The 27,698-nt window shown below is 38.4% G+C and overlaps 1 protein-coding gene and 1 pseudogene across 2 annotated transcripts in view; one reads left to right on the forward strand and one right to left on the reverse strand.

Moving 5' to 3' along the window:
* Positions 1-27,698, forward strand: part of SPATA6 (spermatogenesis associated 6) — a 203,048-nt gene that overhangs the window by 64,544 nt on the left and 110,806 nt on the right. The window lies entirely within an intron of this gene.
* On the reverse strand, positions 7,592-10,465 carry LOC139439577 (TBC1 domain family member 15 pseudogene; annotated as a pseudogene).

The raw sequence follows: 27,698 nt of genomic DNA on the forward strand, positions 1-27,698 counted from the left end.
TTGCCCAATGCACATAGAAGCCAATACTGAGTCACCAGAATTTTGAGAAGAGAAAGAGCACTGTGTAGTCAGCCAGCAAGGAGACCGGAGGAATACTTTAGATCAGTCTCCCTTAACAAAATAGGTGCTGGGGTTTTATACCATCTAGAGAAAGTGGGCTTGAGGGAGTGTCTAAGGATGGAGTGAGATGACGTGGGCCAATCTAGTTTGGGAAAGGCAGGGTTAACCAGAGCAAGCTCAGTTGCAAGTTATGCTTGGTTTTAAAGTGGAGGCCTGTGTCCCTCTCTTACGTCATCTTCCCAGCAATTCTTCTCATTTCCTTTCTGTAGCAAACCAGATTCCTCCCCAGCTTCCCTCAGAGCTGTTCAGAAACAGATACATCTTTTGTGGCCTTGGTTGTCCTTTCTCTGGACCCTGAATTCATGTTCCACCCAAGAAATTTATCAAGATATTTCTTAACAAAGATACTTATCTTCCTAAGAGGAATTTTAGAGTAAGCTGTTAAGATGCTTAATTAAAAAAAAAAAAAAAATAGAATGGTATTTTTATAACCTTCTTTTCATCTAAGATAAATTCTTCATTTCAGTTACTTATTTTGGGGTCTTTAAAAATAAACAGGTGCTCCTGTCTGAGTAAGACATAGGGGGAAAAAAATGGAGGCCTGGCATGCTCAGTGACTAGAATCATTGGGAGCCAGCTTTAGCAGGTGCTAAAAGGAAAGAAGAAACAGTAACTTATCTCATGTGGCAGTAAGGCTCCTATAATTAAACATGAAGAGGTGGGGATTTGAACAAAATGCAAGTTGAAACTTGTACAAACCAGTAAGGAGGAGCTTAGTCTGAAAAGTTGGTTAATAAATGGCAGTTTTAAGGGTTTTGGTAAGTGGCGCACTCAGTTCTTTGGCTTTTCCATCACATAGCAGTACACATGGCAGCATCTTCTCCATTCTTCCCCAAGTTGCATTGACTTTCAGCTTCTTGTTCCTACTCAGGGCTTCTCCTTCTGTGCTATTATACTTCCTTTGCTTACTATGCAATAAGGATTTCAGCCATTTTGGATTCAGGCCCACAGTCATTCAGTTTGGGCACACATTATCTTATAACATCTTTAAATGTTATTTATTTACAAATGACTCCACACCCACAGGAATGGATTTAAGAACATGTTTTTTTTTGGAGGGGGTGCATAACTTAAAAGTCACCACAGGCGTCAAATATAAACAGGGCATGGCCTTAAAAAGGTGTGGGGGTTTTTTTTTGAGTGTTTACAACATTTGAAACTTTCTTTCCAAACCTTATTTATTTCATTGTATCATATATCACACCAAGGTTAGTGTATAGGAGACTCTTTTTTAAAAAAAAAAAGCTATATTTTTATTAGAGAGGTTGTGAACCTAAAAAACAGTCATACACATGTGTGGAATTCTCATACAACACCCCTCCACCAACACAGTACATTGCTGTAGAACATTTTTTACAAATTATGAGATAATATCGTTAGACTATTACCATTAACTATGGTCTTTGGAGTACATTTGGTGTATTTTTTTCCATACCCCTATTTTTTTTTTTAAGGTTTTTTAAAATTTCTCTCCCTTCCCGGCCCCACCCCCCCAGTTGTCTGCTCTCTGTGTCCATTCCCTGTGTGTTCTTCTGTGACCGCTTCTGTCCTTATCAGCAGCACCAGAAATCTGTGTTTCTTTTGTTGCATCATCTTGTTGTGTCAGCCCTCCATGCGTGTGATGCCATTCTTGGGTGGCTCTCCTTACTGGGCGCATTCCTTACGTGTGGGGCTCCCCTACGTGGGGGACACCCCAGGGCAGGGGACACTCCTGCGTGGCATGGCACTCCTTGCGCGCATCAGCACTGTGTATGGGCCAGCTCCACACAGGTCAGGGAGGCCCGGGGTTTGAACTGCAGACCTCCCATGTGGTAGGTGGATGCCCTATCCATTGGGCCAAGTTCGCTTTCCCATACCCCCTATTATTAACACAATACATATTTGGCATTGATGCAAGAATATTACCACATGGCTTTTTTTTTTTTTTTTAAGGTTTATTTTATTTCTCTCCCCTTTCCCCACATTGTCAGTTCTCTGGGTCCATTTGCTATGTGTTCTTCTGTGTCCGCGTGCATCTTTGTCATGCAGCACCAGGGAACTGTGTTGCTTTTTTTTGTTGTGTTATCTTGCTGCATCATCTCTCCGTGTGTGCGGTGCCACTCCTGGGCGGGCTGTGCTTTTCGTGCAGGGTGGCTCCCCTTGTGGGGCATACTCCTTGTGCATGGGGCACCCCTATGCAGGGGACACCCCTGTGTGGCATGGCACTCCTTGGCACGCAGGCCAGCTCATCACATGGGTTAGGAGGTATTGAACCCTGAACCCTCCCTATGGTAGGTGGACGCTCTATCAGTTGAGCCACAACTGCTTCCCCCGTATTGCTTTTGACTATAGTCCATAGGTTACATTAATTGTGTTTTTCCAATGCTTCTCCATATTTTTACCACTTTGCAATTTTTAGAAGGACATTCTTACATTTGTACTATTAACCACAATTCTCATCACTTCTGGGTTCACTATGTTATTCAGTCCCTAGATTATTCTTTTTTTTTTTTTTTTTTAATTTATTTAATTCCCCTCCCCTCCCTCGGTTGTCTCTTTTCTGTGTCTTTTTGCTGCATCTTGTTTCTTTGTCTGTTTCTTTGTCCGCTTCTGTTGTCATCAGCGGCACGGGAAGTGTGGGCGGCGCCATTCCTCGGCAGGCTGCTCCCCCTTTCTCGCTGGGCGGCTCTCCTTATGGGTGCACTCCTTGCCTTGCGCGTGGGGTTCCCCTACGCGGGGGACACCCCTGTGCAGCACGGCACTCCTTGCGCGCATCAGCACTGCGCACGGGCCAGCTCCACACAGGTCAAGGAGGCCCGGGGCTTGAACCGCGGACGTCCCATGTGGTAGACGGACGCCCTAACCACTGGGCCAAAGTCCGTTTCCCCCTAGATTATTCTTTAGCTTTCTTTCAGTTGACATTTACATCCCTAGACTACTACCCTTTTCAGCCACAATCTCATTTATAAACAAGCTGCTTTAGTTCTACTTACTATAATGTATTACCATCAACTCTATCCATTTCCACACTTCTATAGTCAAGCTAATTAAAACTTTTACATACATTAAACATCAGTACACATTCTGAGCCCTCCTCTTATCTCCTAATAACCTGTAATTTAGGTTTTAACTCCATGCATTTATTCTTCATTTTTAGTTCATATTAGGGAGACCATGCAATATTTGTCCTTTTATGTCTAGCTTACTTCATTTGTCATAATGTCTTCAAGATTCATCTGTGTTATCATATCTGTACCAATTTCATTTCTTCTTACCATACCATAGTATTCCATCGTATGTATATACCACATTTTGTTTATCCATTCATTGGTTGATGAACACTTGGGTTGTTTCCATCTTTTGGCAATTGTTAACAACACTGCTATGAACATCAGTATTTAGATGTCTTTTTTTCTCTCTCTATTTTTTTTTAAATGTTACATTCAAAAAATATAAGAGGTCCCATATATCCCCCACCCCGCCTTATCCCACTTCTCCCATATCAACAACCTCTTTCATCATTGTGGGACATTCATTGCATTTGGTGAATACATTCTGGAGCACTGCTGCACCACATGGATAGTGGTTTACATTGTAGTTTACACTCTCCCCCAGTCCAACCAGTGGGCCATGGCAGGACATACAATGTCCAGCATCTGTCCCTGCGGGACCACCCAGGACAACTCTAAGTCCTGAAAATGTCCCCACATCATATCTCTTCTTCCCTCTCTCTACCCTCAGCAGCTACCTTGGCCACTGTCTCCACATCAATGCTCCAATTTCTTCCATTACTAATCACAATATTTCCAGAGTAGAATATGAGTAAATCCACTCTAATCCATACTCTATTCCTCCATCCTGTGGACCCTGGGATGGTTATGTCCATTCCACCTCTATATCAAGAGGGGGCTTAGATTCCACTTCTGTCACTTTTACTGGACCTGTGGTTGGCACTGGGGTTGGTGTATACTCAGGAGACCTGAATCTCTGGACTGTCCATGTGACAGCCAGGCCCTAAGCCTCAGCAGACTTGCAACTCCTACTCTCTGGTTTATTGGACTTACCCCGGCCAGTGAACAGTGAGGTGAAGGTCAGCCACCACACCAGGGAGCCAAGGGTGCCTACAACTGCAAGTAGAATTGCATCCATCATCCACGTAGATGTCTTTTTCTGTCACAGTTTTCAGTTCTTCTGGATATATTCCTAGTAGAGGATTTGCTGGATCATGTGGCAGTTCTTTATTTAGCTTCCTGAGGAACAGCTAAACTGCTTTCCACAGATGCTGTACCATTTTATAATCCCACCAACAGTGAAGGAGTGTTCCTATTTCTCCACATCTTCTCCAGTACTTATTGTTTTTGTTTTTTTAATAATGGCCATTCTATGCAGTGTGAGATGATATATCATTGTCATTTTGATTTGCATTTTTCTAATAGCTAGTGATATTGAATATTTTTTCATGTGCTTTTTTGCCATTTTTATTTCCTCTTTGGGGAAATGTCTATTTAAGTTGTTTGCCCATTTTTTTTTTTTTTTAATTTTTTTATTTTTTATTGACTTTGTAATAATATTACATTAAAAATATATATGTGAGGTCCCATTCAACCCCACCCCCCCACCCCCCCTCTCCCCCCCCCCAACAACACTCGTTCCCATCATCATGACACATCCATTGGATTTGGTAAGTACATCTTTGGGCACCTCTGCACCTCATATACATTGGTTCACATCATGGCCCATACTCTCCTCTATTCCATCATGTAGGCCCTGTGAGGATTTACAATGTCCGGTGATTACCTCTGAAGCACCATCCAGGGCAGCTCCATGTCCCGAAGACGCCTCCACCTCTCATCTCTTCCTGCCTTTCCCCATACCCTTTGTCCATTATGTCCACTTTTCCCAATCCAATGCCACCTCTTCTATGTGGACACTGGATTGGTTGTGTCCATTGCACCTTTATGTCAAGAGGAGGCTCAGATTCCACCTGGATGCTGGATGCAATCCTCCCATTTTCAGTTGTAATCACTCTAGGCTCCATGGTGTGGTGGTTGTCCTTCTTCAACTCCATCTTAGCTGAGTGTGGTAAGTCCAATAAATCAGATTGTAGGTGCTGGAGTCTGTTGAGGCTCAGGATCTGGCTATCACATTGTCAGTCCAGAGATTCAAATCCCCTAAATATATCTTAAACCCCAACATTAACTGCACCTCCAGCACATTAGCATGAAAGTCTTATGAAGGGAGATCCCATCTGAGTCCAGATTCATCACACATAAACACCATTTCCAAAGAGGGGCCATCTGCCCTGGTAGTTAACCCCATCGGCCATGACCATAACTCCCATGGGTCTCTTTAGCCCTCAAAGGAACCAATATCTGGGGGTTGTATCTGCTTTATCTGTCTCTCTGACTCTGCTCAGTTGTGCATGAGGGCAAACCTTCTGCCAGCCTCCAGACTCTTTTTTAGAAACTCGTAGCCATATAAACTCATTTCTCCTTTCCATTTCCCCCTTACTTTAGGTCAAACAGCATTTTAAAGTCATGGTATTTTATGTAGACATGGATATTCTGCTGATCCGCATTGAACCTTCCGTATAAGGTCATTTTCCAGTTGCATCATCAGTTGGTAGTTGATAGTGGTCCCTCGTTGCCAGGGAGGCTCATCCCCGGGTGTCATGTCCCACGCTGGGGGGAAGGCATTGCATTTACATGCTGAGTTTGTGTTTGCCCATTTTTTAATTGGATTGCTTGCTCTTTTATTGCTGAGTTGTATGATCTCTTTATATAGAATGGAAATCAAACCCTTATCAGATATGTGGTTTCCAAATATTTTTCTCCCATTGAATGGGCTGCCTTTTCACCTTCCTAATGAAATCCTTTGAATCATAAAAGTGTTTAATTTTGAGGAGGTCCCATTTTTCCATGTATTTTTTTGTTGCTCGTGCTTTTGGTGTAAAGTTTAAGAATCTACCACCTACCACTACATCTTGAAGAGTTTGTTTCCCTACATTTTCTTCTAGGAGCTTTATGGTTGTAGGTTTTATAGTTAGGCCTTCAAACCATTTTGAGTTAATTTTTTACAACTTGTGAGATAGGGGTTCACTCTCTTGCTTTTGGCTATGAATATCCTGTTCTCCCAGCACCATTTGTTGAATAGACTGTTCTGCCCCAGCTGGGTGGGTTTGACAGCCTTGTCAAAAATCACTTGACCATAGACGTGAGGGTCTGTTTCTGAACCATCAATCTGGTTCCATTGATCTATTATATATCTATTTTTATACCAGTACCGTGCTGTTTTTACCACTGTAGCTAGGTAATATGATTTAAAGTCTAGAAGTGAGTGTTTCAACTTCGCTCTTCCTTTTACTTCTTTTTTTCACCTTCAAATTTATTTTAATGATATGTGCAGGAGTTAACAAATTACAATTGAAACAGAATCATTGTGTTAATTCCATATAACTTAAAATCATGCAACATTGCATGGTAAAAACAACAGCTTCGTTACTATACAGAAAGTATTATTTTGAGACTTGTGATAATATCTTAAAATTTTTGAGATAAGCTTTTTTCAAAGAATATTTTATAAATATTTAAATACCTGATTAATCAGTTAATTTATTGTTAGGATAGATAATAATAAACATTATTAGTAAAGTGAGGCTACAAGCAATTAATTTTAAAATTACACCAGGTACAGGGTTGAATGTAATTCTCATGAAATAAAGTTTGGTTAAGAGAATAGTTTTGAAAAAGATTTCATATTTAAGCTATGTATTGATTTTGTCAGATAAGGTTGTATAAACCAATAGTCAAGTTTATTCAATGAAATAAAATATGCCTATCTTTTCTTACACTCATTTTATAAATAAATACTTATATATAGTGTTTATATACAACTGAAGAAATGTTCAATGTAAAAAATATACTGCCAATTCATCTTATGGTTGAAATAGTTCTTTACGTAAATGTTAAAATGCATTTATAAAAAATGTCCAATTTAAATCACGTTCAACCAGCATAAATATTTAAGCTGGATATTTCTGTAAAAGAGAAAAACAAATTCTTTTATTTTTTTATTTTGGCACTGCGTAATAAACTACTTTTCAGTTTTAAAAGCTAAAGAAAGGCTCAACATTTAATTCAATCAAATCCAAAATCCACTAAACTTAAACAAAGTCAATCTTTTTCATAGTGCATAATTTCCTACTCATCCATTTGTATTATTATCCAATTCTAATTCATCAGCATGAAAATAAAATGTGCTTGGCTATAAAAGTACTAAGGAATGTTATTAAAAAGAAAAGGCTATTTGGTAGAGGTAACTACAAAAATAATTAGTTTAAATCTTTGTAAATCTTGAATGCAAGAACATCACAGTGCACTTTGTTTCCATAAACCTTAAAGCATGATCAATACCTAGATTTTAGATTTCTGCCTTTCAAGTACTTGAAAAAGAGTTGCAGCAAAGGGTCTCTTTAATTAAGCAAGAAGAATGATCATGCTGGTGCTAATCTGGTGGCATTTGGGGGCACTGATGTCTGTGTGGGGTTGTCACCTCTGGCTCCACTGGCAGCATGTACAGGCAAGCAGTTATCTAAAATGCAGAGGAAGGACAACTAGTCATGCCAGTATTTTCATCTTCAGCAGTATCTGAATCTGGTATTGTAACTTCACATTCCTAAAGCCTCAGGATCTCACAAACTGCTTGTGGCAATTACTTGTATTTTACCATTTATAGAGAAATTGCTTCTGCCTTGCATAGTACATCTTCCACATCAATTTTCATGAACAATTCATTGATATGCTTAAGTATTTCATTAAAGCCATAGTGCTTTTCCATTATTTGCTGCTTTTCTGATAGCTCAACAGAGAAGAAGATGGAAATTTTTACATGAAAGCTGGGTCCACATTACCTTCCATAATCAAAGAATATCTAGAAAACTAAATTCCCTTTTAAATCTGATTAAAAGCCCTCTGAAGCAAAATGAAGTTATCCAGAGTCCTAGAGTTCTGAGATTCTCACTAACTGCAAAATCCACTGTCTAACAAGCAAAGTAAGCTGCTTAGCAGTATTAGCTCTGTCTTCATGACTTGCATTTGCTCTTCAAAATTTTTGATGCATTTATTTCATGTGTAATGCAAAGCAACAAAAGGCATCTACTTCATTTTCCATCACATATAGAAGAGAAGAAAGTAAGTCACTTTTTCTTTGCATATATCCTAAATCAAAAATCACACATCCATACAGTAGGTCATCAAAATGTCATGAAGCAAAATCAACCCTGGATTATCTTGGTCTTCATAAAATTTGTTTGTTCTTTCTGTTCTGGTAGCATCTTTTTCAGAAAGACTTCTGTAATCTCCTAATCATGAATTTCTCTTCTCTTGCTCCTTGCTAACAGATTTCTACTACAGTTACATCCTGAAGTGTTCAATAATTGTTTTTGTAATGGAGTTCTTCCTCCTTGGTTCTGTTCCAAGGAAAATAACTCCCCCAAAATTTCCATGCTTTCTTTCTCAATGCATGACATTTTAAAATATCATCTGCTTCATATTTATCTACATTTAAAATTCTTCCTTCAGAGTCAATACTCCTAGTCCACTCTTCTGGTGATACTTGTTCTCTCCTTTGAATAACAGGTCATTCTCCCAAGTTAATTTTTGTGATAAGTGAAATCCTGGTCTTGTTGATTTTTCTTTAGACCTAGAATTGTTGTGTCAGTAAGAAAATTTCCCATTTCTGAAGGTGACTGTTGATGAGTAGAGGGATCACTGCCTCTTAAAAATGTAGGTTGTGACTTTGGAAAATCCTATCATAATTGCTATATAAGGATCCTTTTTAATTTTTTGTATTTAACAACAAGCTGGCTCATCAAGAAGATTTTCAAAAGACTGTGAATGACTCTTATTCTGGGAATTCATAAGAAGTGTTCTCGTATCCTATGGAGATTCACACAACACCACATATTTTTCAAGAGAGTCAATCAATACGTTGCTATCTCCTTGATGAAAGTGCAGACCAGGGAGAATGATGTCATCCTTTAGACAGAATACCAGATACAACTAGTCCCATGCCCTCTTTGTTCTGCTTGATTGATTTCAGGTCTGTCAAACTGAACAGGAATGACCATTTGCTTTTCCCATTTCTATGATTTGGAGCATCTCCATTGGTGTGTGGTTTCTTTTTAAATGAAACTGTATTAACCATGTCCCACTCTACTTAATAAACTGTTCAGATGTTCTGATCCTTGGTGTGCTCTTTCTTTTGGGGTATGGGTCCATTCTGCAACTAAACTGGAGTCCTTTCCAGGACAGAGAATACTAGAAGAATCTAACGCTTCATCCAATGGTCTCCAGTCCACCATGACTTCAGCATCCTTTTCTCATTTTAGTAAAAAAAAATTTACTGTATTTTTTAAAAGATACATAGATCACACAAAATGTTACATTAAAAAATATAAGAGGTTCCCTTATACCCCACTTCCCAACTCCCCCCCGCCCACTCCTCCTACATTAACAACCTCTTTCATCAGTGTGGCACATTCATTGCATTTGGTGAGTACATTTTGGAGCACTGCTTCACCACATGGATTATAGTTTACATTGTAGTTTACATTCTCCCCCACTCCATTCAGTGAGTCATAGCAGGATATATAATGTCCTGCATCTGTCCCTGCAATATCATTGAGGACAACTCCAAGTTCCAAAAATGTCCCCATATCATACCTCTTCTTCCCTTTTCCTGCCCTCAGCAACTCCCGTCGCCACTGTCTCCACTGTGTCCTCATCAATGATACAATTACAATAGTATTGTAATGACATTATAAATCTATAGTAGAATACCAGTAAGTCCACCCTAATCCATATTTTATTCCTCTGTCCTGTGGACCCCGATATGGCGATGTCCTCTCCACCTCTAAATCGAGAGGGCGCTTAGATCCCACATAGCTGATGCATGCGATTCTATTGCTTGCAGTTGTAGACTCTCTTGGTTCCCTAGTGTGATGGTTGACCATCTTCACCTCCCTGTTAGCTGACCTGGGTAAGTCCAATGAACTGGAAATTAGGTGTTGCAACTGTACTGAGGTTCAGGGACCAGCTGGCATATGGACAGTCCAGAGATTCAAGTCTCCTGAGCATATACCAACCCCAGTGCCAACCACAGGTTCAGTAAAAGTGACAGAAGAGGCGTGTAGAGAGATCACATGTGAGTCCAACTCCATCACACTCAGCATTCTTTTCTAAAACACATATTCCTGAAATCAAGCTGTCATGGTCATCAGTCTTTCCACAAGATATATATATATGTATATATATATACCTTACAGTTCCTAAATAATCTTCCCATTCACAACACCCACTGCTGCCATGTTTCCTGTGCATGCCTCCCACTCTTCCTTTTTAAGATGTTTCTGGTTATTCGGGGACCCTTAGCCTTCGAAATAAATTTGATAAATGTTTTTTCCATTTCTTTAATAAATGCTAATGGAATTTTTATTGGAATTGCATTGAATCTGTGCATCAATTTGGGTAGAATTGACATCTTAATATTTAGTCTTCTAATCTGTGAGCACAGAGTATTTTTCCATTTATGTAGGTCTTTTTAAATTTCTTTTAGCAATGCATTGTAGTTTTCCATATATGAGTGCTGTATGTCCTTGGTTAAGTTTATTCCTAAATATTTGGTTCATTTAGTTGCTATTGTAAATGGATTTTTTTTGTGTGTGACTTCCTCCTCAGATTGTTCATTGCTAGTGTATAGAAACACTACTAATTTTTGCATACTAATCTCGTATCCTGGTCCCCATTTATTAGCTCTAGCAACTTTGCTCTAGATTGTTTGGGACTTTCTAGGTATAGGATCATTTCATCTGCAAATAGTGAAAGTTTTACTTCTTCCTTTCCGATTTGGATGCCTTTTATTTCTTTTTTTGCCTAATTGCTCTAGCTAGAACCTCCAGCGCTATATTGAACAACAGTGGTGACTTAGGGCATCCTTGTATTGTTCCCAGTCTCAAACAGGAAACCTTTCAGTCTTTCACCATTGTGGACAATGTTAGCTGTGAATTTTTTCATATATGATGTTTATCATGTTGAGAAAGTTTCCTTAAATTCCTATCTTTTGCAGTATTTTTTATCAAGAAAGGATACTGTATTTTGTCAAATGGCTTTTCTGCATCAATCAATAGGATCATGTGATTTTTCTTCTTTGATTTATTAATGTGGTGTATTTATACTGGTTGATATTTTTGTGTTCAACCACCCTTGTATGCCTGGTATAAAACTCACTTAATCATGATGAATAATTCTATTAATGTGTTGTTGGGGCAGCATACTTGGCCCAGTGGTTGGGGCATCAGTCTACCACATGGGAGGTCTGCGGTTCAAACCCCTGGCCTCCTTGACCCGTGTGGAGCTGGCCCATGTGCAGTGCTGATGTGCGCAAGGAGTGCCGTGCCATGCAGGGGTGTCCCCCGTGTGGGGGAGCCCCACGTGCAAGGAGTGCGCCCTGTAAGGAGAGCCGCCCAGCGTGAAAGAAAGGTCATCCTGCCCAGGAATGGTGCCGCACACATGGAGAGCTGACACAGCAAGATGACGCAACAAAGGGAAACTCAGATTCCCATGCCGCTGACCACAACAGGAGTAGACAAGGAAGACGCAGCGAATGGACACAGAGAACAGACAACTGGAGTGGGGGGGGGAAGGGGAGAGAAATAAATAAATAAATCTCTTTTTTTAAAAAAATGTATTGTTGGATTTGATTAGCAACTATTTTGTTAAGGATTTTTCATGTGTATTCATTAGGAAAATTGTCTAATTTTCTTTTTTTGTATTATCTTTATTTGGCTGTGGTATTAGGGTGGTGTTGGCTTCATAGAATGAATTTGGTAGTATTCCTTCTTGTTCAATTTTTTGGAAGAGTTTGAGTAAGATTGGTATTAAATCTTTTTTGAATGCTTGGTAGAACTCAAACCTTCTGGTCCTCGGCTTCTCATTTTGGGGAGTTGTTTAATGACTGTTTCAATCACCTTATTTGTGATTGGTTTGTTGAGGTCTTCTATTTACTCTAGGGTCAATTTAGGTTGTTTGTATGTTCCTAGAAATTTTTCCATTTCATTTACATTGTTTAGCTTGTTTTCATACTGTTCATAGTATCCTTTTATGATGTCTTTTATTTCTGTAGTGTCAGTATTAATGTCCCCATTTTCATTTGTTATTTATTTGCATCTTCTCTCTCTTTTCCTTTTCAGTCTAGCTAAGGGTTTGTCAATTTTGTTAATCTCAAAGAATGAACTTTTGGTTTTATTAATTCTATTTGTTGTTGTTCTCAGTTTCATTTATTTCTGCTCTCATTTTTATTATTTTATTACTTCTGCTTGCTTTGGGAATAGTTTGATTTTCTTTTTCTGGTTCCTCCAGATTTGTAGTTAAGTCATTGAGTTTAGCTATTTCTTCCTTTTTAATGTAAGCATTGAGATCTGTAAATTTCCCTCTCAGCACTGCCTTTGCTGCTTCCATAGGTTTGGATATGTTGTGTTCTCATTTTCATTCATCTCAAGATATTTATTGTTTTCTCTCACAATTTCTTCTTTGACCCATTGATTATTTTAGAGTGTGTCTTTTAATCTCCATGAATTAAACAATTTTTCCTTTTCCCACCTGTTGTTAATTTCCAGCTTTATTCTATTATGATCAGAGAAACTGCTTTGTATAATTTCAGTCTTGTTGAATTTACTGAGATCTGCTTTGTGACTCAACATAGGGTCTCTCCTGGAGGAAGATCCATGAGCACTTGAGAAGAGTGTATATACTGCTGTTTCACGGTACAATATTCAATATAAGTCTATTAGTTTTAGTCAATTTATCATATTATTCAAGCTCTCTTGTTTCTTTATTGATCCTCTGTCCAGATGTTCTGTCTAGTGCTAAGAGTGATGTATGAAAGTCTCCAACTATTATTGTAGACACATTTGCTTCTCCCTTCAATTTTGCCGGTGTTTGTCTCATGTACTTTGGGGCTTCCTGTTTAAGTGCATATCGTTTATGATTGTTTTCTCTTCCTGGTGGATTGCCCCTTTTATTAATATATAGTGTCTTTCCTCATCTCTAATAACAGTTTTACTTTTAAAGTCTCTCCTCTGATGTAAGTATAGCTACTACAGTTCTTTTGTTTGTTTGTTTGTTTTTGGTTACAGCATGCATGAGATATCTTTTTCCAGCCCTTCTCATTCAGTTTATTGATGTTTTTGCGTCTAAGGTGAGTCTTTTGTAGACAGCATATAGATGGATCATATTTTCTTATCCATTACACCAATCTCTGTCTTTTGATTGGGGAGTTTAGTCCATTAACATTCACTGTTATTTCTGTAAAGGAAGTTCTTACTTCACCCATTTTGACCTTTGAGTTTCATATGTAATATTTTATTTTCACCACTCTTTTTGCACTTTTACTTTTACTGATTGTAACAGTTTGATATTATTGATGAATTCCCTGAAGAAATATTGGATTATGTTTGTAAACTGATCTTCTCCTCTGAACATATTAGATTATATTGAATTCATAGGTTTACTCGATTAAGTAATTATATAAACCTCTTGTGCCAATAGGGCAACAGGCATGGCAAAGGACAGAGTTGGGGGGTTCTTAATGTTGGATGTTGGAGTTTCATCCTAAAGCTGGAGCCCAGGGAAGTGAGGAACCCAGAACACAGACAGAAGCAAGACCCTGGAAGGGAGGAACCCAAGAAGCCTGAACTCTCACAGATGTCGGCAGCCATCTTTCTCTAACACGTGAAAATAGACTTTGGTGAGGGAAGTAACTTATGCTTTATGGCCTGGTATCTGGTATTTTGCATCAGTGCCTCTTTGACTGTCTAATACACTGATATAATCTTCATTTCTAGACTCTCCTCCAAGCCTCTCTCACCTGTTTTTTCCTTTCAGTCTGTAGCACGGCCTTTAGTATTTCCTGCAAAACTGGTCTTTTGGTTACAAAATGGTCTCTCAGTTTCTGTTTATCTATGAATATTCTAAACTTGCTCTCATTTTTGAAAGACAATCTTAGTGGATAGAAGATTCTTGGCTGGCAGTTTCTCTCACAGTATCTTAAATATATCATACCGCTGCCTTCCTGCCTCCATGATTTCTGATTATAAATCAAGCACTTAATCTTATTGGGTATCCCTTTTATGTGATGCCTCACTGTTCTCTTGCTGCTCTCAGAATTCTCTGTTTTTGGCATTTGACATTCCTATTAGTATGTGTCTGACAGTAGTCTATTTGGATTTATTTGGATGGAAGTATGTTGTACTTCTTGGACACAGATATCAATGTCCTTCAAATGGGTTGGGACATTTTCAACCATTATTTCTTCAAATATTCCTTCTGCCCCATTCCCTTCAAATCTCCTTCTGGGATACCAGTCACATATATCATGCCTCTTGCCATCATTTGTTCCCTGAGACCCTGTTCAATTTTTTCCATTCTTTTCTTTATCCATTCTTTTGTAGATTCGCTTTCGGAAGGCATGTCTTCACTCTCACTGATCCTTTTTTCTGCCTCCTTGAATCTGTTCTTATATGCTGCCAGTGTATTTTTCTTTCCATTTTTGAAATAATTTTTGAAGTATATCATTCATACATAAACATACATAAACAATAAATGTATAGTAGTAGTTGTGAATTTACAAAACAAACATACATAGCTACAGGACTCTCATAACTCACCCTACCACCAATACCTTGCATTGTTGTTAAACATTTTAAACTAATGATTAAAGAGCTTTGTCAAAATATCACTACTAAACAAAGTATTTTCCCCCAATCCACCCTGTTATTATTATCTTTATATCATTTAAATAGGAATATTCATAAATAATAAATGTATAGTAAAAGTTGTGGCCTTACAAAGCAAACATGCATAACATTATACAGGGGTCCCATACATCAACCCTCTACCAACACCTTGCATTGTCATGAGACATTTTTCATAGATTATGAAAGAATAATGTCAAAATCTTACTACAAATTATAGTGTTTATCTTACATTTGGTGTATTTTCCTCCAACCCTCTCTATTATTATTTTTAAAATATATTTTTTATGACAGGAGTTATAAACTTATAAAACTATCATGCTCATGTGCAGAATTCCCAAACAACATTCATCTATCAACACACCACAATGTGGTATAACATTTGTTATAGATAAAATCATATCATCTGATTGTTACAATGTCCATAGTGTACATTTGGCACATATTCTCCGTACTGCCCCATTATCAACACAGTATGTCTTTGGCATAGATGGAAGCATATTACATTGTTACTGCTAACCACAGTCCATAGGTCACTCCAGTTGTATTTTTCCCATGCTTCTCCACATTCCCACCACCCTGCTGTAGCTCACAAAGGACACTCTTGCATCTGTACCATCAACCACAATTCTCATCTACCTCTTGGTTTACTGTGCTATTCAGTTCTTAGATTATGCTCTAGAATTCTGTCAGTTGGCATTTACATCCCTAGACTACCATTTTTAGCCACATCCCCATTTATAAACTAGCTGTTACTATTTGTTACTATCCACTCTATACATTTCCACACTCTTATATTAAAGCTAATAAAAACTTTTACATACATTAATCATCAGTAGTCAATCTCAGTCCTCCTCTTGTCTCCTTTAAGAATCCACCACCTACCACCAGGGCTTGAAGATATTTTCCTAAATTTCTTCTAGAAGCTTTATGGTTTTTGCTTTTATATTTAGGTTCTTCATTTTGAGTTAATTTTGGATAAGGTGTGAGATAGGGGACCTCTTTTTTTCACTGTGGATATCCAGTTCTTTCAGCACCGTTTGTTGAAAGGACTGTTCTGCCTGAGCTGTGTAGGTTTGACAGTCTAGTAAAAAATCACTTGACCATGCATATGAGGGTCTGTTTCTGAACCATCAGTTTGGTTCCATTGGTCTATGTGTCTGTCTTTATGCCAGTACTCTGCAGTTTTTACCGCTTTAACTAGGTAATATGGACATGAGAGTTTGCTTTTCCTTTTTAAGACATTTTGGCTATTCAGGACCCCTTACCCTTTTGAATAAATTTGATAATCATGTTTTCAATTTAAAAAAATGCTGGTGGAATTTTTATCGGGATTGCATTGAATCTGTATATCAATTTGAGTAGAATTTACATCTTTATGGTATTTAGTCTTCCAATCCATGAGCATGATATGTTCTTCCAGTTATTTAGTCATTTTAAAATTTCTTTTAACATTGAGTTGCAGTTTTCTGAATACAAATGCTTTACATCATTGGTTAAGTTTATTCCTATTTGAGTTTTACCTGTCATATTTTATTTTCTCCATTTTTTTGATACTTTTGGTTTCCTTTATTGATATAATCTTCATTTCTAGACTCTTTTCCAGGCCTTTCTCTCCTGCCTTTTCTTTTTAGGCTCTAGCACACCCTTGAGATTTTCCTGAAAATCTGGTCTCTTGGTTAGAAATTCTCTCAGTTTCTGATTATCTGTGAATATTCTAATCTCGCCCTCATTGTTGAAAGACAGTCTTGCTGGATATAAGAGTCTTGAATGGAAGTTTTTCTCCTGTATATCTTTTTTTTTTTTTTTTAATTTCTCTCCCCTCCCCCCCCCCCCAAGTTGTCTGTTCTCTTATCTATTTGCTGTGTGTTCTTTATCCACTTCTGTTGTCAGCAGCACAGGAATCTGTGTTTCTTTTTGTTGTGTCATCTTGCTGTGTCAGCTCTCTGTGTGTGCAACTCCATTCCTGGACAGGCTGCTCTTTCTTTCGTGCTAGGCAACTCTCCTTACGGGGCGCACTCCTTGCGCGTGGGGCTCCCCTACACGGGGGGCACCCCTGCGTGGCAGGGCATTCCTTGTGAACATCAGCACTGTGCGTGGGCCAGCTCCACACGGGTCAAGGAGGCCCGGGGTTTGAACCGCACACCTCCCATGTGGTAGATGGATGCCCTAACTGCTGGGCCAAGTCCACTTCCCCCTTTTGTAGTATCTTAAATATATCATACCACTGTCTTCTTGCCTCCATGGTCTGGTAAGAAATCAGCACTTAATCTCATTGGGTATCCCTTATATGTAATGCATTGCTTTTCTCTTGCTGTTCTCAGAATTCTCTCTTAATTTTGGCATTTGATGCTCTGATTAGTATGTGTCTCAGTGATGGTCTATTCTGATTTTTTCGGATGGAAGTACATTGTACTTTTTGGACATGGATATCTATGTCCTTCAATAGGGTTGGGGAATTTTCTACCATTATTTCTTCAACTATTCCTTCTGCTCCTTCCCTTCTTTTCTCCTTCTCGGACACCCATGACATGTATGTTTGCACGTCTTTTGCTGTCTTTAAGTTCCCTGAGACCTTGTTCAATTTTTTCCATTCTTTTCTGCATCTGTTCTTTTGTATGTTCCGTTTCAGAGATCATTTCCTCAAGCTCCTCAGTCCTTTCTTCTGCCTCATCAAATCTGCTATTATGATTCCAATGTTTTAAAATTTCATTTATTGTGCCTTTCATTCCCATAAGATCTGCTGTTTTTCTATGTATGCTTTCAAATTCTTCTTTGTGCTCATCCAATGTCTTCTTAATATCCTTAATGTCTTTAGCCATCTCATTGAATTTATTAAGGAGATTTGTTGAACACCTATGATTAGTTGTCCCAATTCCTTTATGTCATCTGGAGGCTTATCTTGTTCCTTTAACTGGGCCATATCTTCCTGTTTCTTGGTGTGGATTGTAATTTTTTGTTGGTGTTTTGACATCTGGCTAACTAGAGTATTTATTCTGCATTCAGTTTTTCTCTTTAGTTTAGGGCTTGCTGCCCTTTCTCCCTGCTGGTTGTGCAGTAGGAGCCAAGGATGTAGTTGGTACTATAAGCTGTGGAGGCTCAAGCTACCATCTTTGTTGCAGGGACCAATGAAGCTTCTCCCAACTTTCTCCTTTGCCAGGGCTAGGACAGAGTCCAGCTGTGTGGAATAATCCAAGTCATGCAGATCTAGACTGTAGTTGCCCAGAGAGACTGATGTGGCTTTGTGCCCCTTTCTCCCCTGCCTGGGGCAGGGATGGCTACAGGTGTGGGCAGCAATCTATGCATTCAGGGTCCAAGATGACCACAGTTGCCCCCAGTAGACTTTCAGTCATTCAGTCTGCCAGCCAAAGGTACCTGCACTTACCTGGGTAAGCTGGTGCAGGGCCTGCCACTGTCCTCTCTTCTAAAGTGGAGCTGAAGCCTAGTCTAGGGCTGCAGGCCAATCTAGGTGAAAGAAACCACTTCCTAATGTCACTGTGATTTTCGGTCCTGGCTTCACCTCAGGCTGGGGACAGAGTCAAAATGGCAGCTACCGACTTCTTTCCATCTTGGACAGATTCATACCCTCTCTGTTTCTAGGGTTATTCCTTAGCCAGATGAGTCTACTATTCAGTAGCCAAAATCAGTGGCCAACTGTCTCCTCCTCCCCTGTTTTTGGGAAATGGAACTTCCAATTCCAGCCACAGAATAGCTCCTGAGGCAGCTTGCCCTGCCAAAATAGGACAGCCGTCAGCTTCCATGGCTTGACTGGTAATTTCCTGGAGAAGCTAGTGCAGGTCCTCCCAGCTTCCTCCCTCCCAGAGGTGGGGCTGGGGCTTAGGCTAGACCTGCAATTTGAACTGGATGGAAAGAAGCCAGTCCCTACCAGCACTGTGATTTTCAGTCTGCCCTGCTTCCCCTCATGCCAGGCATGGAGTTCTGATAGCGGCTACTGGCCTCTTTCTGACTTTGACAGGCTCAAACTTTAGCAGTTCTCAGGATTATACTTTACCCAGCTGAATTTACTCCTCAGTAGCTGAAGTTGGTGCCCAACTGTATCTTCCTCCTCCATTTTTGGGAAGTGGAGCTTTCAATTCCAATCCTGGAACAGCTCCCAAGGTGGCTTGTGCCACCAGTGGAAGATGGACAACAGCCACCATGGCAAGGAATGGTCTATTCACAAATCTTCACTGCAAGCGGGCAATCTCCCCCTTCTATTCTTTCAAGGATGTTGCAGGATGCTGTTCTGGTCTCCTGGGCCCCCCAAACAGGTGCTTTAGCTAGCTCTGGATGATTACTACCTGCCCTGTAGAAAGAATGAGTACCTTATTCTTCCACCGTCTTTCCCCCAAGAACCTAGGAGACTCTTAATAATTATCTATGTGTGGGTCAGTGCCACAACTTGCTTACTTGCTTTTAGATTAGGTTAGTTTGTTGCTGCTGCAAGACTTTATTATATTCAGATTGGTGCCAACAGAAATTGCTTCTTAGGGCTATTATTCAGTCTTCCTACTTCTTCTTAGAGAACTTCCTCTCCAATTTCTTTCATTGAAACTTTAAAGTCTCATCTCAGGTCTCCTCTTGCTTAAGCATTCTTAAAATGTTCAAATGATTCTATTTCCTACTTGGCTTTCCAAATTTGTAGCCACAGTGTGTTCTTCATAGTTATATACCTCAGTCTACTGCACCCTTGTCCTAAAAATCATCTACATCATTACCTATCCTTACCTTCTTTTTATTTCAGAGGATGAGGTTTTTTTCTGTTCTGTTAAAGGTTTTTCTCTCTTTTATTCCCTCTGTCCATCTTCTCATGCCATTTCTTGGATTTTGTTCATATGACTTTGATTTTTTCTTCTGTATCTCCAATGTCTGAATTGTTCGTTCCTGCTCTATATAAGCATGTTCTGTGTATATATATATGTTTATTCCCTGTCTTCATCCCCATTCCCTCTAGTTATGTTCCTATATCTCATTCAAAATATACCTTCCCCACTCCCATTTATTTTTTCTATCACTGCGCTCTTGTACCTGTAGAACTAGAACAGTAGTAAAGAGTGACGACTTTGACAACAGGTATTCCTGGGCTCAAATTGCAGCTCAGGAACTTATTAACTTTGGTAATGTTAACCTTTAGTTACTATTTCTCATCTGCAAAATGGAGGTAACACTTGTTAGGGTTGCTTTGAGGATTTGAATTTACAAGACTGTATCCTCTTCTAAAATGTATGTAATGCATTTATGACATATTTTTGGTTCTGACATTCTTAGACTAGAAAGACGTAATATGAGGTTCTATACTCACATTATAACTGAATGAATTCCACATCGAAATATTAGATATTTTTATTGGAGAGGGGATGAGGTTTTTGATAGTTTTAGAATATGGAACTTAGATCATTTTCATGATATGATAGTAATGATGAGAATGTTGCTACTATACCCTCTGGCATACATGAATGCACTGACTGTTTGTACCAAGACACTATCTGGTTAAAAGCTGCAGAAAGGGAGTTGGTCAAAATTGTGAAATAGAAGTAGAAGCAATGATAGCAGTAACAGCAACATTGGTAATAATAGTAATAATGATAACAATAGTTTCTAACACTTATTGAGTACTTACTGTTTGCCAGGAAGTCTTCTAAGCATTTTGTATATGTTAACTCATTCAAACCTCACAACAATCCATGAGGTGTAGATATGACTATAATTACTATGTATTTTACAGATGGGGAAACTGATGCACAGAGTTTAAATAGCTTGCTCAAGACACTGATTCATAGCCCATGCTCTTACCTACTCTGTTATATTGACTTTCAGTATATTTCTAGTGCGTGCACTTTCAACCAGGGCAATATTGCTCCCATGTGAGCACAAATTTGTTCTCAACGATCAAGATCTTAGATATTTCAATAGATTGTGAACTCTCACAGTATCACAGTACACAAAAAATGTACAGTGTATCTGTGGCATTAAAATTTTTTTGGTGGTGGATGACTAGGAAAATATCTAAAAGGGCTTCTTCGAGGGACAGTAATTTGAAGAAGGTGAGATACTGTATAGTTACATTTTATTCAGCACTAATCTTTTATATGTTGGAAATAGGGAAAAAATATTCCTTTCTTGCCTCTACTTTTCCTGCTTCCCATGTTCTTTTGTGACAATGACTCAGAATCCAGGCTAATAGTAATAAAATTATATTTTTGATATCTTATTGGTTAGCCAGGCTTTGTGATCTAAGTTGGGAAGTGTCATGAATAACACTATTTCTGTAGAAAAATGCACCTTGGGTTCATTCTAAATAACCAAATTGTAAATCAGTATTAGAAAAACAACCTTTATTAAGTTTCAGAAACATATGTACATTCTTTTCAGTTTTTAGAGAATTAGAATGAAATATACTTGTAATTCTGAAAGTTTACTAAATGTAATTGCATTTAAAAAAAAAAAAGATTCATTTATTTATTTATTTCTCTCCCCTTCCCCTCACCAGTTGTCTGTTCTCTGTGTCTATCTATTTGCTGTGTCGTCTTCTTTGTCCTCTTCTCTTGTTGTTAGCAGCACGGAAATCTGTGTTTCTTTTTGTTGCATCATCTTGTGTCAGCTCTCTGTGTGGGTGGCACCATTCTTAGACAGGCTGCACTTTCTTTCTCGCTGGACATCTCTCCTTATTGGGCACACTCCTTGCACGTGGGGCTCCCCTACGCGGGGGACACCCTTGCGTGGCACAGCACTCCTTGCGCTCATCAGCACTACGCATGGGCCAGCTCCACACAGGTCAAGGAGACCTGGGGTTTGAACGGCGGACCTACCATGTGGTAAATGGGCGCCCTAACCACTGGGCCAAGTCCACTTCCCAGTGTAATTGCATATCATTTGTTGATTCTAAAGGCAGTCATCTTTTCAGCAATGATGAGATGTAAAAACAGACATGTAAACAAATAATTACAGTACATTGTCATAAGTAAGGAAAATGAATGTTCAAAGTGCTTTGGGATCTCAGAGGGTATTTCTAATGAAATTTCATTTTATGCTATTTTTTAGAAGACAGGGTTTTCCCTTCTGTATCAAATATTGTAGTTATTTTAAGTGCAGTAGATAAAGTTTTTTAAAAGCTGGGCTCTTATTTCAGTACTCTCTACTGCATTCATTCATTTTCTGTTCTTAGATTTATTGATAATGGAAGGAGAAACAGCATGACATTCATGAACTATGTTGTACAATTTGAGGGGTGATATAAAAGCTTTCTTAAGCAAAACTTGTTTATCCATTGGCCTATGATAAGAACTAAGATATTTTCTTTAACTCTTTTTGATTGTCTATGCAGGCCCAGTCACTAAGAGAGAATATAGGGGTTTAATAAATAAGTAAAATATAGGCCCTTTCCTCAAAGGATTGTCTGTTTAAGTAGAAGATTCAGATATGTAAATAAATAATCAGAATTCTTTTGTAAGTGTACGGGATTTGAGGAAGTCAGAATTGTTGGATGAGTTATTCACATGGATGTAAACATTGCTGGAGAGTATGGCAAGTCTCAGGTTTGAGAGAAAGATAAGCCAGTTAGATCTTCAGCAAAAAAGTGGCAGTGGCCTTGAGGTTAAGAGATGGCAGTGAGAAAGAGAATGAACATGTTGACAGAATCAGATGGCATGGGATTACAAGAAGATAATTAATTTCATGGTAAGAGCTTGTTACTGCCACCATCTTCTTTTTAAAATCTTTATTATTTTAATGATAAAATTAATATGTTTAGTTTATAAAATATAAAAAGCATGGAGAAATTCTGAAAAGTAAAAATTAGTTTAAGGTAACTAAGAAGAAATACATGAATATCTGGACTGGGTGGGTCCTATTTTAGGAGATGTTTGGAAAAGTCTGGTAACCAAATGGTAACCAAAAACACTGTAATGGGAACTCTCGAGGAGATGCTTTTAGAGCACTCACAACTTTTTCTAATCAAACACATTTTCTAAAAACCTTTTATTAGAGAAAATTTGATAAATATATAAAAGTGGACAGAAGAAAATAATGAATCCCCATGTACCCACCATTCTGTTCTATGATTATCAATTCATAGGCAATGTTTTATCTATACCTCCCTACTTCATTACCCCTTCTCATTTCTTTTGAAGTTTCTTTTGAAATTTCAGACATCAAATCCTTTCATCTGTTGATATGGATATCTGAAATATAGGAATAGACGGCGGACTTGGCCCAGTGGTTAGGGCGTCCGTCTACCACATGGGAGGTCCGCGGTTCAAACACTGGGCCTCCTTGACCCGTGTGGAGCTGGCCCATGCGCAGTGCTGATGCGCGCAAGGAGTGCTGTGCCACATAGGGGTGTCCACCGCGTAGGGGAGCCCCACACGCAAGGAGTGCGCCCTGTAAGGAGAGCCGCCCAGTGGGAAAGAAAGTGCAGCCTGCCCAGGAATGGTGCCACACACACACAGAGCTGACACAACAATATGACGCAACAAAAAGAAACACAGATTCCTGTGCCACTGACAACAGAAGCGGACAAAGAAGATGCAGCAAATAGACACAGAGAACAGACAACTGGGGTGGCGGGGGAGGGGGGGGACAGGAGAGAGAGAAATAAATAAAATCTTTTAAAAAATTTAAAAAAAAATAGGAATAGGGAGAGAAATGAATAAAAAATAAATCTTTAAAAAATAAAATAAAATATAGGAACAAAACTACATATCACTACCAAAAACATTAACAATTTCTTAATATCATCAAGTATCGACTCTTTTCACATTTACCCAATTAACTTAGATTTTTTAAAAGAGTCTTTGTTTGAATTGGGATACAGATAAGTCCACAACTGTGACTGGTTGATGTCTACCAATCATGTATATTCCTTTATTAGTTTACCTCTTCTTTAATTATATTTGATAATATTTATAAATTTCGTGGCACAGTCTTAAACATCTTTCATTCACACTTTTTTTTTTTTATTTTTTTATTTTTTTATTAATTTTTTTTATTTTTTATTGACTTTGTAATAATCTTACATTAAAAATATATATGTGAGCATTCACACTTTTAAGCAAGATACAATCTCTATTGTTGCTGTTACATAAAAATGCACTTGACTTCAGTATATTGACCTTATTTCCAACCACCTTGCTATATGTATTAATTTAAAAAGTGTGTCCTAAGATTCCTTTGGCCTTTTTGTGTACACAGTCACATTATCTGTGAATGAAGAGAATTCTAGTTCTTCTTTTCTTATTATCACACTGTCCATTTCTTTTGATTGCTTTATTGCACTGTTCCAGAACTCCAGTAATTTGTTGAAGTGATAGCAATAGATAAGGTGAATGTCTCATCCTGATCTCAGAGGGACAGCTTCAACATTTCACCACTTAGTATGATGTTTGCGTTAGATTTTCCAATTTGGTTTCTCAGATTAAGGAAATTTCCTTTGATTCCTAGTTTGCTAAAATGCAATGAATGTGTCACACTCAAGAAAGAGGTGGTTAATATGGGGGGAGTGGGGGTGGAGTGGAGTGGGGTATGTGGGAACTTCTTATATTTTTTAATGTAACATTTTGTGTGATCTATGTATCTTTTGAAAAAAAAAAGACTATATAAAAGAAGAATGGTTGTTAAATTTTATGGAACATTTTTTCTCCTTTATTCTATTCAGATGGTGAATTATGTTGGTTTATTTTTGAATAAAAAACCACACATATATTGATGGATTTGATGTGATAATATTTTGTTTAGAGTTTTTATATCTCTAAATTGCCTGTCATTTTCTTTCTTATAATGTCCTTTTCAGCTTTTGATGTCAATGTTGTATTGGGCTTATAAAACAAGTTGGAGAATGTTCCTTCTTTTTTCTGTTCTGAAAGAGTATGTACATAATTGGAATTTTCTTCCTTAAAAGTTTGGAGGAATTCACCAGTGAAGTCATCTTGGCTGGTGTTTTCTTTGTTAAGGTTTTAAATAGCAGAAAACATGTATGTGTGTGGGTATATATATACATATGTAAATATGACTAGTTTTTTCTATGTCTTATGTAATTTTTATTATTTTCTTTTTGTAGGAATTAGAGTTTTCATGTATATTTATACATTCAGTAGCTTGAAATTATTTGTGATAATTAGGATCTTTTATATCTCTGTGTTCCCCTTTTCATTCCTAATATTAATAATTTGTGTATAATTATAATCTCTCTTCCTCTGACCACTTTAGCCCAAGAATTATTACTTGGCCAGTTAAAACTTTAATAATTTTAATGATTAGTTTGTTTTACAGTATAAACAAGCCAGCTTTCTTTTAGTTAATTGTCATGTTATATCTTTGTCTATGTTTTTAATTTCAGTCTTTCTGTATCTTAAAATTTTTATGTGTGTCTTGTGAGTAGCATGTAGTGTTTTGTTTTTGTTTTAAATCCAATCTCTTTTAAATTTTAAATCCAGTATGTGTCTTTTTTTAAAAAATGCATGACAAAATTGTAGAAACAGAGATCTGAGGAGTTACATGTTCTTTACTGTTTTTTTCTTTCTTTGTTTTTTAGGGTTGCCCTAGAGATTACAATATTCCTTCTTGACCTCCCAAAGTCTAAAGTATATATTTGCATTTTTACCTCTTCCAGAACAATGAAGGACCTTACAACTATTTTATTATTTGTCTCTTTCCTATATTATATCTTATTTTTTTCCATGCATTTTACTTCTGCATATAATTTCACCCACACAAGATATTAGTATTTTTTAAGGTGTCATTCATTTCACTTTACAACCACATTTTACTGTTTTGGTTGTTCTTTATTTCCTTTCATCTCTGAGCTTCTGTCTTAAGTTCATTGCTTCTTTGAAGAATAGCCTTTCATAATTCCTTTGGTACAGGTCTTTTGATGGCGAATTATCTAGATTTTTATTTGTCCATAAATATCTGTATTTTTGATGAATTTTGGAGTGTTGTCTTCAAGCCCTTTGAAGATATTCCATTTTCGTCTCACTTCCTTAATTTGTTGTCAACCTTATTGTTATTCTTTTGAAGATATTCTGCTCTTTTCCATTGGCTTCTTTTAATATCTTCTCTTATATATTTGTTTTCCTGTAGTTTTACTTTGACATGCCCAAGTGTGATTTTCTTTACATTTGTTATGCTTGGTGTTCATGTCTTTTTCTTCAAATAAATTCTCAAACAATATATTTTTTTTTCTTTTTTAAATTTTTTAATTTTTTTTTCTTTTTTTTTTTTATTGACTTTGTAATAATATTACATCAAAAATATATATGTGAGGTCCCATTCAACCCCACCCCCCCACCCCCCCCTCTCCCCCCCCAACAACACTCGTTCCCATCATCATGACACATCCATTGGATTTGGTAAGTACATCTTTGAGCACCTCTGCACCTCATAGTCAATGGTCCACATCATGGCCCATACTCTCCTCCATTCCATCCAGTGGGCCCTGTGAGGATTTACAATGTCCGGTGATTGCCTCTGAAGCACCATCCAGGGCAGCTCCATGTCCCAAAGACACCTCCACCTCTCATCTCTTCCTGCCTTTCCCCATACCCATCGTCCACCATGTCCACTTTTCTCAATCCAATACCACCTCTTCTATGTGGACATTGGATTGGTTGTGTCCATTGCACCTCTGTGTCAAGAGGAGGCTCAAATTCCACATGTATGCTGGATGCAATCCTCCCATTTTCAGTTGTAATCACTCTAGGCTCCATGGTGTGGTGATTGTCCTTCTTCAACTCCATCTTAGCTGAGTGTGGTAAGTCCAATAAATCAGATTGTAGGTGCTGGAGTCTGTTGAGGCTCAGGACCTGGCTATCACATTGTCAGTCCAGAGATTCAAATCCCCTAAATATATCTTAAATCCCAACGTTAACTGCACCTCCAGCACATTAGCATGAAAGTCTTATGAAGGGAGATCCCATCTGAGTCCAGATTCATCACACATAAACACCATTTCCAAAGAGGGGCCATCTGCCCTGGTAGTTAACCCCATCGGCCATGGCCATAACTCTCATGGGTCTCTTTAGCCTTCAAAGGAACCAATATCTGGGGGTTGTATCTGCTTTATCTGTCTCTCTGGCTCTGCTCAGTTGTGCATGAGGGCAATCCTTCTGCCAGCCTCCAGACTCTTTTTTAGAAACTCGTAGCCATATAAACTCATTTCTCCTTTCCATTTCCCCCTTACTTTAGGTCAAACAGCATTTTAAAGTCATGTTATTTTATGTAGACATGGATATTCTGCTGATCCGCATTGAACCTTCCGTATAAGGTCCTTTTCCAGTTGCATCATCAGTTGGTATTTGATAGTGGTCCCTCGTTGCCAGGGAGGCTCGTCCCCGGGTGTCATGTCCCACGCTGGAGGGAAGGCATTGCATTTACATGCTGAGTTTGGCTTCGAGACTGGCCACATTTGAGTAACATGAAGGCTGACAGGAGGAAATTCCCAGGCACAATGTTGCTCTAGGCCTTGTTCTTATTTTAGGTTTATCAGCTCACAAGCATAGTCATTAGCATCAGGGGCTCACTGTTGAACCCTCACTCCCTCCAGGTCCCCGCCGCTGTACCTGGGAGACTGTCGCTGCTCCCCTAGGGACCGCGACAGAGCACCACTGGCCAGGAACCCAGTACCCCCCCTGCTGTGGTTTTTAATTGTTGCCACTATGAGTATATCCAATCATTACCATGTCCCCTGGACATATGTTCTGCACAGCTCCCTGTCAGCCATATATCACCTGTCATTGGTATCCCATACCAGTATCCCTCCATTGCCATTGTTGAAACACTCTGTGGTCCAGAACTC

The sequence above is a fragment of the Dasypus novemcinctus genome, chromosome 9 (genome assembly GCF_030445035.2).
Source record: "Dasypus novemcinctus isolate mDasNov1 chromosome 9, mDasNov1.1.hap2, whole genome shotgun sequence".
Classification (NCBI taxonomy): domain Eukaryota; kingdom Metazoa; phylum Chordata; class Mammalia; order Cingulata; family Dasypodidae; genus Dasypus; species Dasypus novemcinctus.